This window comes from Schistocerca americana, unplaced genomic scaffold (genome assembly GCF_021461395.2).
Source record: "Schistocerca americana isolate TAMUIC-IGC-003095 unplaced genomic scaffold, iqSchAmer2.1 HiC_scaffold_25, whole genome shotgun sequence".
NCBI lineage: Eukaryota > Metazoa > Arthropoda > Insecta > Orthoptera > Acrididae > Schistocerca > Schistocerca americana.
The window spans coordinates 4,371,159-4,389,417 of NW_025725961.1; positions in this window are offsets into that span (position 1 = coordinate 4,371,159).

An 18,259-nucleotide genomic window follows, 5' to 3' on the forward strand; every position below is an offset into this window, starting at 1 on the left:
AGATATTGCATCCGAATTTAATACAAAAGGCACAATGCCGACTTAAGTACTAGAGGACTGACACTCTAACTTTCTATGATTTGAATCTCTCCTGTGAGTCCAGTTATAGATTCCGATGCTTCACTTCAGGTTAACTGTATCCCTTGGACCTTCCTATTGACGATGAAACACAGAAATTGCATCCGAATTTAATACAAAAGGCACAATGCCGACACAAGTACAAGAGGACTGTCACTCTAAGTTTCTATGATTTGAACCTCTCCTGTGAGTCCAGTTATAGATTCCGATGCTTCACTTCAGGTTTACTGTATCCCTTGGACTTTCTTATTGACGATGAAACACAGAAATAGCATCCGAATTTAATACAAAAGGCATAATGCCGACTTAAGTACAAGAAGACTGACACTCTAACTTTCTATGATTTGAACCTCTCCTGTGAGTCCAGTTTTAGATTCCGATGCTTCACTTCAGGTTTACTGTATCCCTGGGACCTTGTTATTGACGATTAAACACAGAAATTGCATCCGAATTTAATTCAAAAGGCATAATGCCGACTTAAGTACAAGAGGACTGACACTCTAACTCTCTGTGATTTGAACCTCTCCTGTGAGTCCAGTTTTAGTTTCCGATGCTTCACTTCAGGTTTACTGTATCCCTTGGACTTCTTATTGACGATGAAACACAGATATTGCATCCGAATTTAGTCCAAAAGGCACAATGCCGACTTAAGTACAAGCGGACTGACACTCTAATTCTCTATGATTTGAACCTCTCCTGTGAGTCCAGTTTTAGATTCCGATGCTTCACTTCAGGTTTACTGTATCACTTGGACCTTCTTATTGACGATGAAACACAGATATTGCGTCCGAATTTAATACAAAAATCACAATGCCGACTTAAGTACAAGAGGACTGACACTCTAACTTTCTATGATTTGAACCTCCCCTGTGAGTCCAGTTTTAGATTCCGATGCTTCACTTCACGTTTACTGTATCCGTGGGACCTTGTTATTGACGATGAAACATAGAAATTGCATCCGAATGTAATACAAAAGCACAATGCCGACTTAAGTACAAAAGGACTGACACTCTAACTTACAATGATTTGAACCTCTCCTGTGAGTCCCGTATTAGATTCCGATGCTTCACCTCAGGTTTACTGTATCCCTTGGACCTTCTTATTGACGTTGAAACACAGAAATTGCATCCGAATTTAATTCAAAAGGCATAATGCCGACTTAAGTACAAGAGAACTGACACTCTAACTCTCTATGATTTGAACCTCTCCTGTGAGTCCAGTTTTTGATTCCGATGCTTCACTTCAGGTTTACTGTATCACTTGGACCTTCTTATTGACGACGAAACACAGAAATTGCATTCGAATTTAATACAAAAGGCACAATGCCGACTTAAGTACAAGAGAACTGACACTCTAACTCTCTATGATTTGAACCTCTCCTGTGAGTCCAGTTTTAGATTCCGATGCTTCACTTCAGGTTTACAGTATACCTTGGACCTTTATATTAACGATGGAACACAGAAATCGCATCCGAATTTAATACAAAAGGCACAATGCCGTCTTAAGTACAAGGGGACTGACACTCTAACTTTCTATGATTTGAACCTCTCCTGTGAGTCCGGTTTTAGATTCCGATGCTTCACTTCAGGTTTACTGTATCCGTGGGACCTTGTTATTGACGATGAAACACAGAGATTGCATCCGAGTTTACTACAGAAGGCACAATGCCGACTTAAGTACACGAGGACTGACACTCTAACTCTCTATGATTTGAACCTCTCCTGTGAGTCCAGTTTTAGATTCCGATGCTTCACTTCAGGTTTCCTGTATCCCTTGGACCTTCTTATTGCCAGTGAAACACAGAAATTGCATCCGAATTTAATAAAAAAGGCACAATGCCGACTTAAGTACAAGAGGGCTGACAGTCTAACTCTCTATAGTTTGAACCTCTCCTGTGAGACCGCTTTTAGATTCGATTGCTTCACTTCAGGTTTACTGTATCCGTGGGACCTTGTTATTGACGATGAAACACAGAAATTGCATCCGAATTGAATACAAAAGGCACAATGCCGACTTAAGTACAAGAGGACTGACACTCTAACCCTGTGTGTTTTGAACCTCTCCTGTGAGTCCAGTTATAGATTCCGATGCTTCACTTCAGGTTTACTGTATCCGTTGGACCTTCTTATTGACGATGAAACACAGAAATTGCATCCGAATTTAATACAAAAGGCACAATGCCGACTTAAGTACAAGTGGACTGACACTCTAACTTTCTATGATATGAATTTCTTCTGTGAGTCCAGTTTTAGGTTCCGATGCTTCACTTCAGGTTTAATGTATCCCTTGGACCTTCTTATTAACGATGAAACACAGAAATTGCATCCGAATTTAATACAAAAGGCACAATGCCGACTTAAGTACAAGAGGACTGACACTCTAACTTTCTATGATTTGAACCTCTCCTGTGAGTCCAGTTTTAGATTCGATGCTTCACTTCATGTTTACAGTATCCGTGGGACCTTGTTATTGACGATGAAACACAGAAATTGCATCCGAATGTAATACAAAAAGCACAATGCGACTCAAGTACAAAAGGACTGACACTCTAACTTTCAAGGATTTGATCCTCTCCTGTGAGTCCCGTTTTAGATTCCGATGCTTCACCTCAGGTTTACTGTATCCCTTGGACCTTCTTATTGACGTTGAAACACAGAAATTGCGTCCGAATTTAATTCAAAAGGCATAATGCCGACTTATGTACAAGAGGACTGACACTCTAACTCTCTATGAATTAAACCTCTCCTGTGAGTCCAGTATTAGATTAAGATGCTTCACTTCAGGTTTACTGTATCCCTTGGACCTTCTCATTGACGATGAAACGAAGAAATTGCATCCGAATTTAATACAAAAGGCACAATGCCGACTTAAGTACAAGAGGATTGACACTCTAACTCTCCATGATTTGAACCTCTCTGTGAGTCCAGTTTTAGATTCCGATGCTTCACTTCAGGTTTACTGTATCCCTTGGACCTTCTTATTGACGATGAAGTACAGAAATTGCATCCGAATTTAATACAAAAGGCACAATGCCGACATAAGTACAAGAGGACTGACACTCTAACTTTCTATGATTTGAACCTCTCCTGTGAGTCCCGTTTAGATTCCGATGCTTCACCTCAGGTTTACTGTATCCCTTGGCCCTTTTTATTGACGATTAAACATAGAAATTGCATCCGAATTTAATACAAAAGGCATAATGCCGACTACGGTACAAGACGACTGAAACTCTAACACCCTATGATTTGAACCTCTCCTGTGGGTCCAGTTTTAGATTCCGATGTTTCACTACAGGTTTACTGTATCCCTTGGACCTTCTTATTGACGATGAAACACAGATATTGCATCCGAATTAGTACAAAAGGCACAATGCCGACTTAAGTACAAGAGGACTGACACTCTAATTCTCTATGATTTGAACCTCTCCTAAGAGTCCAGTTTTAGATTCCGATGCTTCACTTCAGGTTTACTGTATCACTTGGACCTTCTTATTGACGGTGAAACACAGAAATTGCATCCAAATTTAATACAGAAGGCACAATGCCGACTTAAGTACAAGAGGACTGACACTCTAACACTCTATGATTTGAACCTCTCCTGTGAGTCCAGTTTTAGATTCCGATGCTTCACGTCAGGTTTACTGTATCCCTTGGACCTTCTTATTGACGATGAAACACAGAAATTGCATCCGAATTAAATACAAAAGGCACAATGCCGACTTCAGTACAAGAGGACTGACTCTCTAACTTTCTATGATTTGAATTTCTCCTGTGAGTCCAGTTTTAGTTTCCGATGCTTCACTTCAGGTTTTCTGTATCCCATGGACCTTCTTATTGACGATGAAACACAGAAATTGCAATCCGAATTTAATACAAAAGGCACAATGCCGACCTAAGTACAAGAGGGCTGACACTCTAACTTTCCATGATTTGAACCTCTCCTGTTAGCCAAGTTTAGATTCCGATGCTTCACTTCAGGTTTACTGTATCCCTTGGCCTTCTTATTGACGATGAAACACAGATATTGCATCCGAATTTAATACAAAAGGCACAATGCCGACTTAAGTACTAGAGGACTGACACTCTAACTTTCTATGATTTGAATCTCTCCTGTGAGTCCAGTTATAGATTCCGATGCTTCACTTCAGGTTAACTGTATCCCTTGGACCTTCCTATTGACGATGAAACACAGAAATTGCATCCGAATTTAATACAAAAGGCACAATGCCGACATAAGTACAAGAGGACTGTCACTCTAAGTTTCTATGATTTGAACCTCTCCTGTGAGTCCAGTTATAGATTCCGATGCCTCACTTCAGGTTTACTGTATCCCTTGGACTTTCTTATTGACGATGAAACACAGAAATAGCATCCGAATTTAATACAAAAGGCATAATGCCGACATAAGTACAAGAAGACTGACACTCTAACTTTCTATGATTTGAACCTCTCCTGTGAGTCCAGTTTTAGATTCCGATGCTTCACTTCAGGTTTACTGTATCCCTGGGACCTTGTTATTGACGATTAAACACAGAAATTGCATCCGAAATTAATTCAAAAGGCATAATGCCGACTTAAGTACAAGAGGACTGACACTCTAACTCTCTGTGATTTGAACCTCTCCTGTGAGTCCAGTTTTAGATTCCGATGCTTCACTTCAGGTTTACTGTATCCCTTGGACCTTCTTATTGACGATGAAACACAGATATTGCATCCGAATTTAGTCCAAAAGGCACAATGCCGACTTAAGTACAAGCGGACTGACACTCTAATTCCCTATGATTTGAACCTCTCCTGTGAGTCCAGTTTTAGATTCCGATGCTTCACTTCAGGTTTACTGTATCACTTGGACCTTCTTATTGACGATGAAACACAGATATTGCATCCGAATTTAATACAAAAATCACAATGCCGACTTAAGTACAAGAGGACTGACACTCTAACTTTCTATGATTTGAACCTCCCCTGTGAGTCCAGTTGTAGATTCCGATGCTTCACTTCACGTTTACTGTATCCGTGGGACCTTGTTATTGACGATGAAACACAGAAATTGCATCCGAATGTAATACAAAAGCACAATGCCGACTTAAGTACAAAAGGACTGACACTCTAACTTACAATGATTTGAACCTCTCCTGTGAGTCCCGTATTAGATTCCGATGCTTCACCTCAGGTTTACTGTATCCCTTGGACCTTCTTATTGACGTTGAAACACAGAAATTGCATCCGAATTTAATTCAAAAGGCATAATGCCGACTTAAGTACAAGAGAACTGACACTCTAACTCTCTATGATTTGAACCTCTCCTGTGAGTCCAGTTTTTGATTCCGATGCTTCACTTCAGGTTTACTGTATCACTTGGACCTTCTTATTGACGATGAAACACAGAAATTGCATTCGAATTTAATACAAAAGGCACAATGCCGACTTAAGTACAAGAGAACTGACACTCTAACTCTCTATGATTTGAACCTCTCCTGTGAGTCCAGTTTTAGATTCCGATGCTTCACTTCAGGTTTACTGTATACCTTGGACCTTTATATTAACGATGGAACACAGAAATCGCATCCGAATTTAATACAAAAGGCACAATGCCGTCTTAAGTACAAGGGGACTGACAGTCTAACACTGTGCGTTTTGAACCTCTCCTGTGAGTCCAGTTATTGATTCCGATGCTTCACTTCAGGTTTACTGTATTTCTTGGACCTTCTTATTGACGACGAAACATAGGAATTGCATCCGAATTTAGTACAAAAGGCACAATGCCGACTTAAGTACAAGCGGACTGACACTCTAATTCTCTATGATTTGAACCTCTCCTGTGAGTCCAGTTTTAGATTCTGATGCTTCACTTTAGGTTTACTGTATCACTTGGACCTTCTTATTGACGATGAAACACAGAAATTGCATCCGAATTTAATACAAAAGGCACAATGCCGACTTATGTACAAGAGGACTGACACTCTAACTCTCTATGATTGGAACCTCTCCTGTGAGTCCAGTTTTAGATTCCGATGCTTCACTTCAGGTATACTGTATCCGTTGGACCTTCTTATTGACGATGAAACACAGAAATTGCATCCGAATTTAATACAAAAGGCACAATGCCGACTTAAGTACAAGTGGACTGACACTCTAACTTTCTATGATTTGAATTTCTTCTGTGAGTCCAGTTTTAGGTTCCGATGCTTCACTTCAGGTTTACTGTATCCCTTGGACCTTCTTATTAACGATGAAACACAGAAATTGCATCCGAATTTAATACAAAAGGCACAATGCCGACTTAAGTACAAGAGGACTGACACTCTAACTTTCTATGATTTGAACCTCTCCTGTGAGTCCAGTTTTAGATTCCGATGCTTCACTTCACGTTTACTGTATCCGTGGGACCTTGTTATTGACGATGAAACACAGAAATTGCATCCGAATGTAATACAAAAGCACAATGCCGACTTAAGTACAAAGGGACTGACACTCTAACTTTCAAGGATTTGATCCTCTCCTGTGAGTCCCGTTTTAGATTCCGATGCTTCACCTCAGGTTTACTGTATCCCTTGGACCTTCTTATTGACGTTGAAACACAGAAATTGCGTCCGAATTTAATTCAAAAGGCATAATGCCGACTTATGTACAAGAGGACTGACACTCTAACTCTCTATGAATTAAACCTCTCCTGTGAGTCCAGTATTAGATTCCGATGCTTCACTACAGGTTTACGGTATCCCTTGGACCTTCTCATTGACGATGAAACGAAGAAATTGCATCCGAATTTAATACAAAGGGCACAATGCCGACTTAAGTACAAGAGGATTGACACTCTAACTCTCTATGATTTGAACCTCTCCTGTGAGTCCAGTTTTAGATTCCGATGCTTCACTTCAGGTTTACTGTATACCTTGGACCTTCATATTGACGATGAAACACAGAATTTGCATCCGAATTTAATGCAAAAGGCACAATGCCGACTTAAGTACAAGGGGACTGACACTCTAACTCTCTATGATTTGAATCTCTCCTGTGAGTCCAGTTTTAGTTTCCGATGCTTCACTTCAGGTTTACTGTATCCCTTGGACCTTCTTATTGACGATGAAACACAGAAATTGCATCCGAATTTAATACGAAAGGCACAATGCCGACTTAAGTACAAGTGGACTGACACTCTAACTTTCTATGATTTGAACCTCTCCTGTGAGTCCAGTTTTAGATTCCGATGCTTCACTTCAGGTTTACTGTATCCGTGGGACCTTGTTATTGACGATGAAACAAAGAAATTGCAACCGAATTTAATACAAAAGCACAATGCCGACTTAAGTACAAAAGGACTGACACTCTAACTCTCTATGATTTGAACCTCTCCTGTGAGTCCAGTTTTAGATTCCGATGCTTCACTTCAGGTTTACTGTATCCCTTGGTCCTTCTTATTGACGATGAAACACAGAAATTGCATCCGAATTTAATACAAAAGGCACAATGCCGACTTAAGTACAAGAGGACTGACACTCTAACTCTCTATGATTTGAACCTCTCCTGTGAGTCCAGTTTTAGATTCCGATGCTTCACTTCAGGTTTACTGTATCCGTTGGACCTTGTTATTGACGATGAAACACAGAAATTGCATCCGAATTTAATACAAAAGGCACAATGCCGACTTAAGTACAAGAGGACTGACACTCTAACTTTCTATGATTTCAATTTCTCCTGTGAGTCCAGTTTTAGATTCCGATGCTTCACTTCAGGTTTACTGTATCCCTTGGACCTTCCTATTGACGATGAAACACAGAATTTGCATCCGAATTTAATACAAAAGGCACAATGCCGACTTAAGTACAAGAGGACTGACACTCTAACTTTCTATGATTTGAACCTCTCCTGTGAGTCCAGTTTTAGATTCCGATGCTTCACTTCACGTTTACTGTATCCGTGGGACCTTGTTATTGACGATGAAACACAGAAATTGCATCCGAATGTAATACTAAAGCACAATGCCGACTTAAGTACAAAAGGGCTGACACTCTAACTTTCAATGATTTGAACCTCTCCTGTGAGTCCCGTTTTAGATTCCGATGCTTCACCTCTGGTTTACTGTTTCCCTTGGACCTTCTTATTGACGTTGAAACACAGAAATTGCATCCGAATTTAATTCAAAAGGCATAATGCCGACTTATGTACAAGAGGACTGACACTCTAACTCTCTATGAATTAAACCTCTCCTGTGAGTCCAGTATTAGATTCCGATGCTTCACTTCAGGTTTACTGTATCCCTTGGACCTTCTTATTGACGATGAAACACAGAAATTGCATCCGAATTTAATACAAAAGGCACAATGCCGACTTAAGTACAAGAGGATTGACACTCCAACTCTCTATGATTTGAACCTCTCCTGTGAGTCCAGTTTTTGATTCCGATGCTTCACTTCAGGTTTACTGTATCACTTGGACCTTCTTATTGACGGTGAAACACAGAAATTGCATCCGAATTTAATACAGAAGGCACAATGCCGACTTAAGTACAAGAGGACTGACACTCTAACTCTCTATGATTTGAACCTCTCCTGTGAGTCCAGTTTTAGATTCCGATGCTTCACTTCAGGTTTACTGTATCCCTTGGACCTTCTTATTGCCAGTGAAACACAGAAATTGCATCCGAATTTAATACAAAAGGCACAATGCCGACTTGAGTACAAGAGGACTGACACTCTAACTCTCTATGGTTTGAACCTCACCTGTGAGACCACTTTTAGATTCCATTGCTTCACTTCAGGTTTACTGTATCCCTTGGACCTTCTTAATGACGTTGGAACACAAAAATTGCATCCGAATTCAATACAAAAGGCACAATGCCGATTTACGTACAAGAGGACTGACACTCTAACTTTCTATGATTGGAACCTCTCCTGTGAGTCCAGTTTTAGATTCCGATGCTTCACTTCAGGTTTACTGTATCCGTGGGACCTTGTTATTGACGATGAAACACAGAAATTGCATCCGAATTTAATACAATAGGCACAATGCCGACTTAAGTACAAGAGGACTGACACTCTAACTCTCTATGATTTGAACCTCTCCTGTGAGTCCAGTTATAGATTCCGATGCTTCACTTCAGGTTTACTGTATACCTTGGACCTTCATATTGACGAAGAAACACAGAAATCGCATCCGAATTTAATACAAAAGGCACAATGCCGACTTAAGTACAAGAGGACTGACACTCTAACTCTCTATGATTTGAATCTCTCCTGTGAGTCCAATTTTAGATTCCGATGCTTCACTTCAGGTTTACTGTATCCGTGGGACCTTGTTATTGACGATGAAACACAGTAATTGCATTCCAATTTAATACAAAAGCACAATGCCGACTTAAGTACAAAAGAACTGACACTCTAACTCTCTATGATTTGAACCTTTCCTGTGAGTCCTGTTTTAGATTCCGATGCTTCACTTCAGGTTTACTGTATCCCTGAAACCTTCTTATTGACGATGAAACACAGAAATTGCATCCGAATATAATACAAAAGGCACAATGCCCACTTAAGTAAAAGAGGCCTGACACTCTAACTCTTTATGATTTGAACCTCTCCTGTGAGTGCGGTTTTAGATTCCGATGCTTCACTTCAGGTTTACTGTATCACTTGGACCTTCTTATTGACGATGAAACACACAGATTGCATCCGAATTTAATACAGAAGGCACAATGGCAACTTAAGTACAAGAGGACTGACACTCTAACTCTCTATGATTTGAACCTCTCCTGTGAGTCCAGTTTTAGATTCCGATGCTTCACTTCAGGTTTACTGTATCCGTTGGACCTTCTTATTGACGATGAAACACAGAAATTGCATCCGAATTTAATACAAAAGGCACAATGCCGACTTAAGTACAAGAGGACTGACACTCTAACTTTCTATGATTTCAATTTCTCCTGTGAGTCCAGTTTTAGATTGCGATGCTTCACTTCAGGTTTACTGTATCCCTTGGACCTTCCTATTGACGATGAAACACAGAATTTGCATCCGAATTTAATACAAAAGGCACAATGCCGACTTAAGTACAAGAGGACTGACACTCTAACTTTCTATGATTTGAACCTCTCCTGTGAGTCCAGTTTTAGATTCCGATGCTTCACTTCACGTTTACTGTATCCGTGGGACCTTGTTATTGACGATGAAACACAGAAATTGCATCCGAATGTAATACTAAAGCACAATGCCGACTTAAGTACAAAAGGACTGACACTCTAACTTTCAATGATTTGAACCTCTCCTGTGAGTCCCGTTTTAGATTCCGATGCTTCACCTCTGGTTTACTGTTTCCCTTGGACCTTCTTATTGACGTTGAAACACAGAAATTGCATCCGAATTTAATTCAAAAGGCATAATGCCGACTTATGTACAAGAGGACTGACACTCTAACTCTCTATGAATTAAACCTCTCCTGTGAGTCCAGTATTAGATTCCGATGCTTCACTTCAGGTTTACTGTATCCCTTGGACCTTCTTATTGACGATGAAACACAGAAATTGCATCCGAATTTAATACAAAAGGCACAATGCCGACTTAAGTACAAGAGGATTGACACTCCAACTCTCTGTGATTTGAACCTCTCCTGTGAGTCCAGTTTTTGATTCCGATGCTTCACTTCAGGTTTACTGTATCACTTGGACCTTCTTATTGACGGTGAAACACAGAAATTGCATCCGAATTTAATACAGAAGGCACAATGCCGACTTAAGTACAAGAGGACTGACACTCTAACTCTCTATGATTTGAACCTCTCCTGTGAGTCCAGTTTTAGATTCCGATGCTTCACTTCAGGTTTACTGTATCCCTTGGACCTTCTTATTGCCAGTGAAACACAGAAATTGCATCCGACTTTAATACAAAAGGCACAATGCCGACTTGAGTACAAGAGGACTGACACTCTAACTCTCTATGGTTTGAACCTCACCTGTGAGACCACTTTTAGATTCCATTGCTTCACTTCAGGTTTACTGTATCCCTTGGACCTTCTTAATGACGTTGGAACACAAAAATTGCATCCGAATTCAATACAAAAGGCACAATGCCGATTTACGTACAAGAGGACTGACACTCTAACTTTCTATGATTGGAACCTCTCCTGTGGATCCAGTTTTAGATTCCGATGCTTCACTTCAGGTTTACTGTATCCGTGGGACCTTGTTATTGACGATGAAACACAGAAATTGCATCCGAATTTAATACAATAGGCACAATGCCGACTTAAGTACAAGAGGACTGACACTCTAACTCTCTATGATTTGAACCTCTCCTGTGAGTCCAGTTATAGATTCCGATGCTTCACTTCAGGTTTACTGTATACCTTGGACCTTCATATTGACGAAGAAACACAGAAATCGCATCCGAATTTAATACAAAAGGCACAATGCCGACTTAAGTACAAGAGGACTGACACTCTAACTCTCTATGATTTGAATCTCTCCTGTGAGTCCAATTTTAGATTCCGATGCTTCACTTCAGGTTTACTGTATCCGTGGGACCTTGTTATTGACGATGAAACACAGTAATTGCATTCCAATTTAATACAAAAGCACAATGCCGACTTAAGTACAAAAGAACTGACACTCTAACTCTCTATGATTTGAACCTTTCCTGTGAGTCCTGTTTTAGATTCGGATGCTTCACTTCAGGTTTACTGTATCCCTGAAACCTTCTTATTGACGATGAAACACAGAAATTGCATCCGAATATAATACAAAAGGCACAATGCCCACTTAAGTAAAAGAGGCCTGACACTCTAACTCTTTATGATTTGAACCTCTCCTGTGAGTGCGGTTTTAGATTCCGATGCTTCACTTCAGGTTTACTGTATCACTTGGACCTTCTTATTGACGATGAAACACACAGATTGCATCCGAATTTAATACAGAAGGCACAATGGCGACTTAAGTACAAGAGGACTGACACTCTAACTCTCTATGATTTGAACCTCTCCTGTGAGTCCAGTTTTAGATTCCGATGCTTCACTTCAGGTTTACTGTATCCCTTGGACCTTCTTATTGCCAGTGAAACACAGAAATTGCATCCGAATTGAATACAAAAGGCACAATGCCGACTTAAGTACAAGAGGACTGACACTCAACTCTGTATGGTTTGAATATCTCCGGTGAGACCACTTTTAGATTCCATTGCTTCACTTCAGGTTTACTGTATCCCTTGGACCTTCTTATTGACGATGGAACACAAAAATTGCATCCGAATTTAATACAAAAGGCACAATGCCGATTTAAGTACAAGAGGACTGACACTCTAACTTTCTATGATTTGAACCTCTCCTGTGAGTCCAGTTTTAGATTCCGATGCTTCACTTCAGGTTTACTGTGTCCGTGGGACCTTGTTATTGACGATGAAACACAGAAATTGCATCCGAATTTAATACAAAACCACAATGCCGACTGAAGTACAAAAGGACTGACACTCTAACTCTCTATGATCTGAACCTCTCCTGTGAGTCCAGTTTTAGATTCCGATGCTTCACTTCAGGTTTACTGTATCCTTTGGACCCTCTTCTTGACGATGGAACACAGAAATTGCATCCGAATGTAATACAAAGGGCACAATGCCGACTTAAATACAAGAGGACTGACACTCTAACTCTCTATGATTGGAACCTCTCCTGTGAGTCCAGTTTTAGACTCCGATGCTTCACTTCAGGTTTACTGTATACGTTGGACCTTCATATTGACGATGAAACACAGAAATCGCATCCGAATTTAATACAAAAGGCACAATGCCGTCTTAAGTACAAGAGGACTGACACTCTAACTCTCTATGATTTGAATCTCTCCTGTGAGTCCAGTTTTATATTCCGATGCTTCACTTCAGGTTTACTGTATACCTTGGACCTTCATATTGATGATGAAACACAGAATTCGCATCCGAATTTAATACAAAAGGCACAATGCCGACTTAAGTGTAAGGGGACTGACACTCTAACTCTCTATGATTTGAATCTCTCCTGTGAGTCCAGTTTTAGTTTCCGATGCTTCACTTCAGGTTTACTGTATCCCTTGGACCTTCTTATTGACGATGAAACACAGAAATTGCATCCGAATTTAATACGAAAGGCACAATGCCGACTTAAGTACAAGAGGACTGACACTCTAACTTTCTATGATTTGAACCTCTCCTGTGAGTCCAGTTTTAGATTCCGATGCTTCACTTCACGTTTACTGTATCCGTGGGACCTTGTTATTGACGATGAAACACAGAAATTGCATCCGAATGTAATACTAAAGCACAATGCCGACTTAAGTACAAAAGGACTGACACTCTAACTTTCAATGATTTGAACCTCTCCTGTGAGTCCCGTTTTAGATTCCGATGCTTCACCTCAGGTTTACTGTATCCCTTGGACATTCTTATTGACGTTGAAACACAGAAATTGCATCCGAATTTAATTGAAAAGGCATAATGCCGACTTATGTACATGAGGACTGACACTCTAACTCTCTATGAATTAAACCTCTCCTGTGAGTTCAGTATTAGATTCCCATGCTCCACTTCAGGTTTACTGTATGCCTTGGACCTTCTTATTGACGATGAAACACAGAAATTGCATCCGAATTTAATACAAAAGGCACAATGCCGACTTAAGTACAAGAGGATTGACACTCTAACTCTCTATGATTTGAACCTCTCCTGTGAGTCCAGTTTTTGATTCCGATGCTTCACTTCAGGTTTACTGTATCACTTGGTCCCTCTTATTGACGGTGAAACACAGAAATTGCATCCGAATTTAATACAAAAGGCACAATGCCGACTTAAGTACAAGAGGACTGACACTCTAACTCTCTATGTTTTGAACCACTCCTGTGAGTCCAGTTTTAGATTCCGATGCTTCACTTCAGGTTCACTGTATCCCTTGGACCTTCTTATTGACTATGGCACACAAAAATTGCATCCGAATTTAATACAAAAGGCACAATGCCGATTTAAGTACAAGAGGACTGACACTCTAACTTTCTATGGTTTGAACCTCTCCTGTGAGTCCAGTTTTAGATTCCGATGCTTCACTTCAGGTTTACTGTATCCGTGGGACCTTGTTATTGACGATGAAACACAGAAATTGCATCCGAATTTAGTACAAAACCACAATGCCGACTTAAGTACAAAAGGACTGACACTCTAACACTCTATGATCTGAACCTCTCCAGTGAGTCCAGTTTTAGATTCCGATGCTTCACTTCGGGTTTACTGTATCCCTTGGACCCTCTTATTGACGATGGAACGCAGAAATTGCATCCGAATGTAATACAAACGGCACAATGCCGACTTAAGTACAAGAGGACTGACACTCTAACTCTCTAAGATTGGAACCTCTCCTGTGAGTCCGGTTTTAGACTCCGATGCTTCACTCCAGGTTTACTGTATACGTTGGACCTTCATATTGACGATGAAACATAGAAATCGCATCCGAATTTAATACTAAAGGCACAATGCCGACTTGAGTACAAGAGGACTGACACTCTAACTCTCTATGGTTTGAACCTCACCTGTGAGACCACTTTTAGATTCCATTGCTTCACTTCAGGTTTACTGTATCCCTTGGACCTTCTTAATGACGTTGGAACACAAAAATTGCATCCGAATTCAATACAAAAGGCACAATGCCGATTTACGTACAAGAGGACTGACACTCTAACTCTCTATGGTTTGAACCTCACCTGTGAGACCACTTTTAGATTCCATTGCTTCACTTCAGGTTTACTGTATCCCTTGGACCTTCTTAATGACGTTGGAACACAAAAATTGCATCAGAATTCAATACAAAAGGCACAATGCCGATTTACGTACAAGAGGACTGACACTCTAACTTTCTATGATTTGAACCTCTCCTGTGAGTCCAGTTTTAGATTCCGATGCTTCACTTCAGGTTTACTGTATCCGTGGGACCTTGTTATTGACGATGAAACACAGAAATTGCATCCCAATTTAATACAAAAGCACAATGCCGACTTAAGTACAAGAGGACTGACACTCCAACTCTCTATGATTTGTACCTCTCCTGTGAGTCCAGTTTTAGATTCCGATGCTTCACTTTAGGTTTACTGTATCCCTTGGACCTTCTTTTTGACGATGAAACACAGAAATTGCATCCGAATTTAATACAATAGGCACAATGCCGACTTAAGTACAAGAGGACTGACACTCTAACTCTCTATGATTTGAACCTCTCCTGTGAGTCCAGTTATAGATTCCGATGCTTCACTTCAGGTTTACTGTATACCTTGGACCTTCATATTGACGAAGAAACACAGAAATCGCATCCGAATTTAATACAAAAGGCACAATGCCGACTTAAGTACAAGAGGACTGACACTCTAACTCTCTATGATTTGAATCTCTCCTGTGAGTCCAATTTTAGATTCCGATGCTTCACTTCAGGTTTACTGTATCCGTGGGACCTTGTTATTGACGATGAAACACAGTAATTGCATTCCAATTTAATACAAAAGCACAATGCCGACTTAAGTACAAAAGAACTGACACTCTAACTCTCTATGATTTGAACCTTTCCTGTGAGTCCTGTTTTAGATTCCGATGCTTCACTTCAGGTTTACTGTATCCCTGAGACCTTCTTATTGACGATGAAACACAGAAATTGCATCCGAATATAATACAAAAGGCACAATGCCCACTTAAGTAAAAGAGGCCTGACACTCTAACTCTTTATGATTTGAACCTCTCCTGTGAGTGCGGTTTTAGATTCCGATGCTTCACTTCAGGTTTACTGTATCACTTGGACCTTCTTATTGACGATGAAACACACAGATTGCATCCGAATTTAATACAGAAGGCACAATGGCGACTTAAGTACAAGAGGACTGACACTCTAACTCTCTATGATTTGAACCTCTCCTGTGAGTCCAGTTTTAGATTCCGATGCTTCACTTCAGGTTTACTGTATCCCTTGGACCTTCTTATTGCCAGTGAAACACAGAAATTGCATCCGAATTGAATACAAAAGGCACAATGCCGACTTAAGTACAAGAGGACTGACACTCAGCTCTGTATGGTTTGAATATCTCCGGTGAGACCACTTTTAGATTCCATTGCTTCACTTCAGGTTTACTGTACCCTTGGACCTTCTTATTGACGATGGAACACAAAAATTGCATCCGAATTTAATACAAAAGGCACAATGCCGATTTAAGTACAAGAGGACTGACACTCTAACTTTCTATGATTTGAACATCTCCTGTGAGTCCAGTTTTAGATTCCGATGCTTCACTTCAGGTTTACTGTGTCCGTGGGACCTTGTTATTGACGATGAAACACAGAAATTGCATCCGAATTTAATACAAAACCACAATGCCGACTGAAGTACAAAAGGACTGACACTCTAACTCTCTATGATCTGAACCTCTCCTGTGAGTCCAGTTTTAGATTCCGATGCTTCACTTCAGGTTTACTGTATCCTTTGGACCCTCTTCTTGACGATGGAACACAGAAATTGCATCCGAATGTAATACAAAGGGCACAATGCCGACTTAAATACAAGAGGACTGACACTCTAACTCTCTATGATTGGAACCTCTCCTGTGAGTCCAGTTTTAGACTCCGATGCTTCACTTCAGGTTTACTGTATACGTTGGACCTTCATATTGACGATGAAACACAGAAATCGCATCCGAATTTAATACAAAAGGCACAATGCCGTCTTAAGTACAAGAGGACTGACACTCTAACTCTCTATGATTTGAATCTCTCCTGTGAGTCCAGTTTTATATTCCGATGCTTCACTTCAGGTTTACTGTATACCTTGGACCTTCATATTGATGATGAAACACAGAATTCGCATCCGAATTTAATACAAAAGGCACAATGCCGACTTAAGTGTAAGGGGACTGACACTCTAACTCTCTATGATTTGAATCTCTCCTGTGAGTCCAGTTTTAGTTTCCGATGCTTCACTTCAGATTTACTGTATCCCTTGGACCGTCTTATTGACGATGAAACACAGAAATTGCATCCGAATTTAATACGAAAGGCACAATGCCGACTTAAGTACAAGAGGACTGACACTCTAACTTTCTATGATTTGAACCTCTCCTGTGAGTCCAGTTTTAGATTCCGATGCTTCACTTCACGTTTACTGTATCCGTGGGACCTTGTTATTGACGATGAAACACAGAAATTGCATCCGAATGTAATACTAAAGCACAATGCCGACTTAAGTACAAAAGGACTGACACTCTAACTTCAATGATTTGAACCTCTCCTGTGAGTCCCGTTTTAGATTCCGATGCTTCACCTCAGGTTTACTGTATCCCTTGGACATTCTTATTGACGTTGAAACACAGAAATTGCATCCGAATTTAATTGAAAAGGCATAATGCCGACTTATGTACAAGAGGACTGACACTCTAACTCTCTATGAATTAAACCTCTCCTGTGAGTCCAGTATTAGATTCCGATGCTCCACTTCAGGTTTACTGTATGCCTTGGACCTTCTTATTGACGATGAAACACAGAAATTGCATCCGAATTTAATACAAAAGGCACAATGCCGACTTAAGTACAAGAGGATTGACACTCTAACTCTCTATGATTTGAACCTCTCCTGTGAGTCCAGTTTTTGATTCCGATGCTTCACTTCAGGTTTACTGTATCACTTGGTCCCTCTTATTGACGGTGAAACACAGAAATTGCATCCGAATTTAATACAAAAGGCACAATGCCGACTTAAGTACAAGAGGACTGACACTCTAACTCTCTATGTTTTGAACCACTCCTGTGAGTCCAGTTTTAGATTCCGATGCTTCACTTCAGGTTCACTGTATCCCTTGGACCTTCTTATTGACTATGGCACACAAAAATTGCATCCGAATTTAATACAAAAGGCACAATGCCGATTTAAGTACAAGAGGACAGACACTCTAACTTTCTATGGTTTGAACCTCTCCTGTGAATCCAGTTTTAGATTCCGATGCTTCACTTCAGGTTTACTGTATCCGTGGGACCTTGTTATTGACGATGAAACACAGAAATTGCATCCGAATTTAGTACAAAACCACAATGCCGACTTAAGTACAAAAGGACTGACACTCTAACACTCTATGATCTGAACCTCTCCTGTGAGTCCAGTTTTAGATTCCGATGCTTCACTTCAGGTTTACTGTATCCCTTGGACCCTCTTATTGA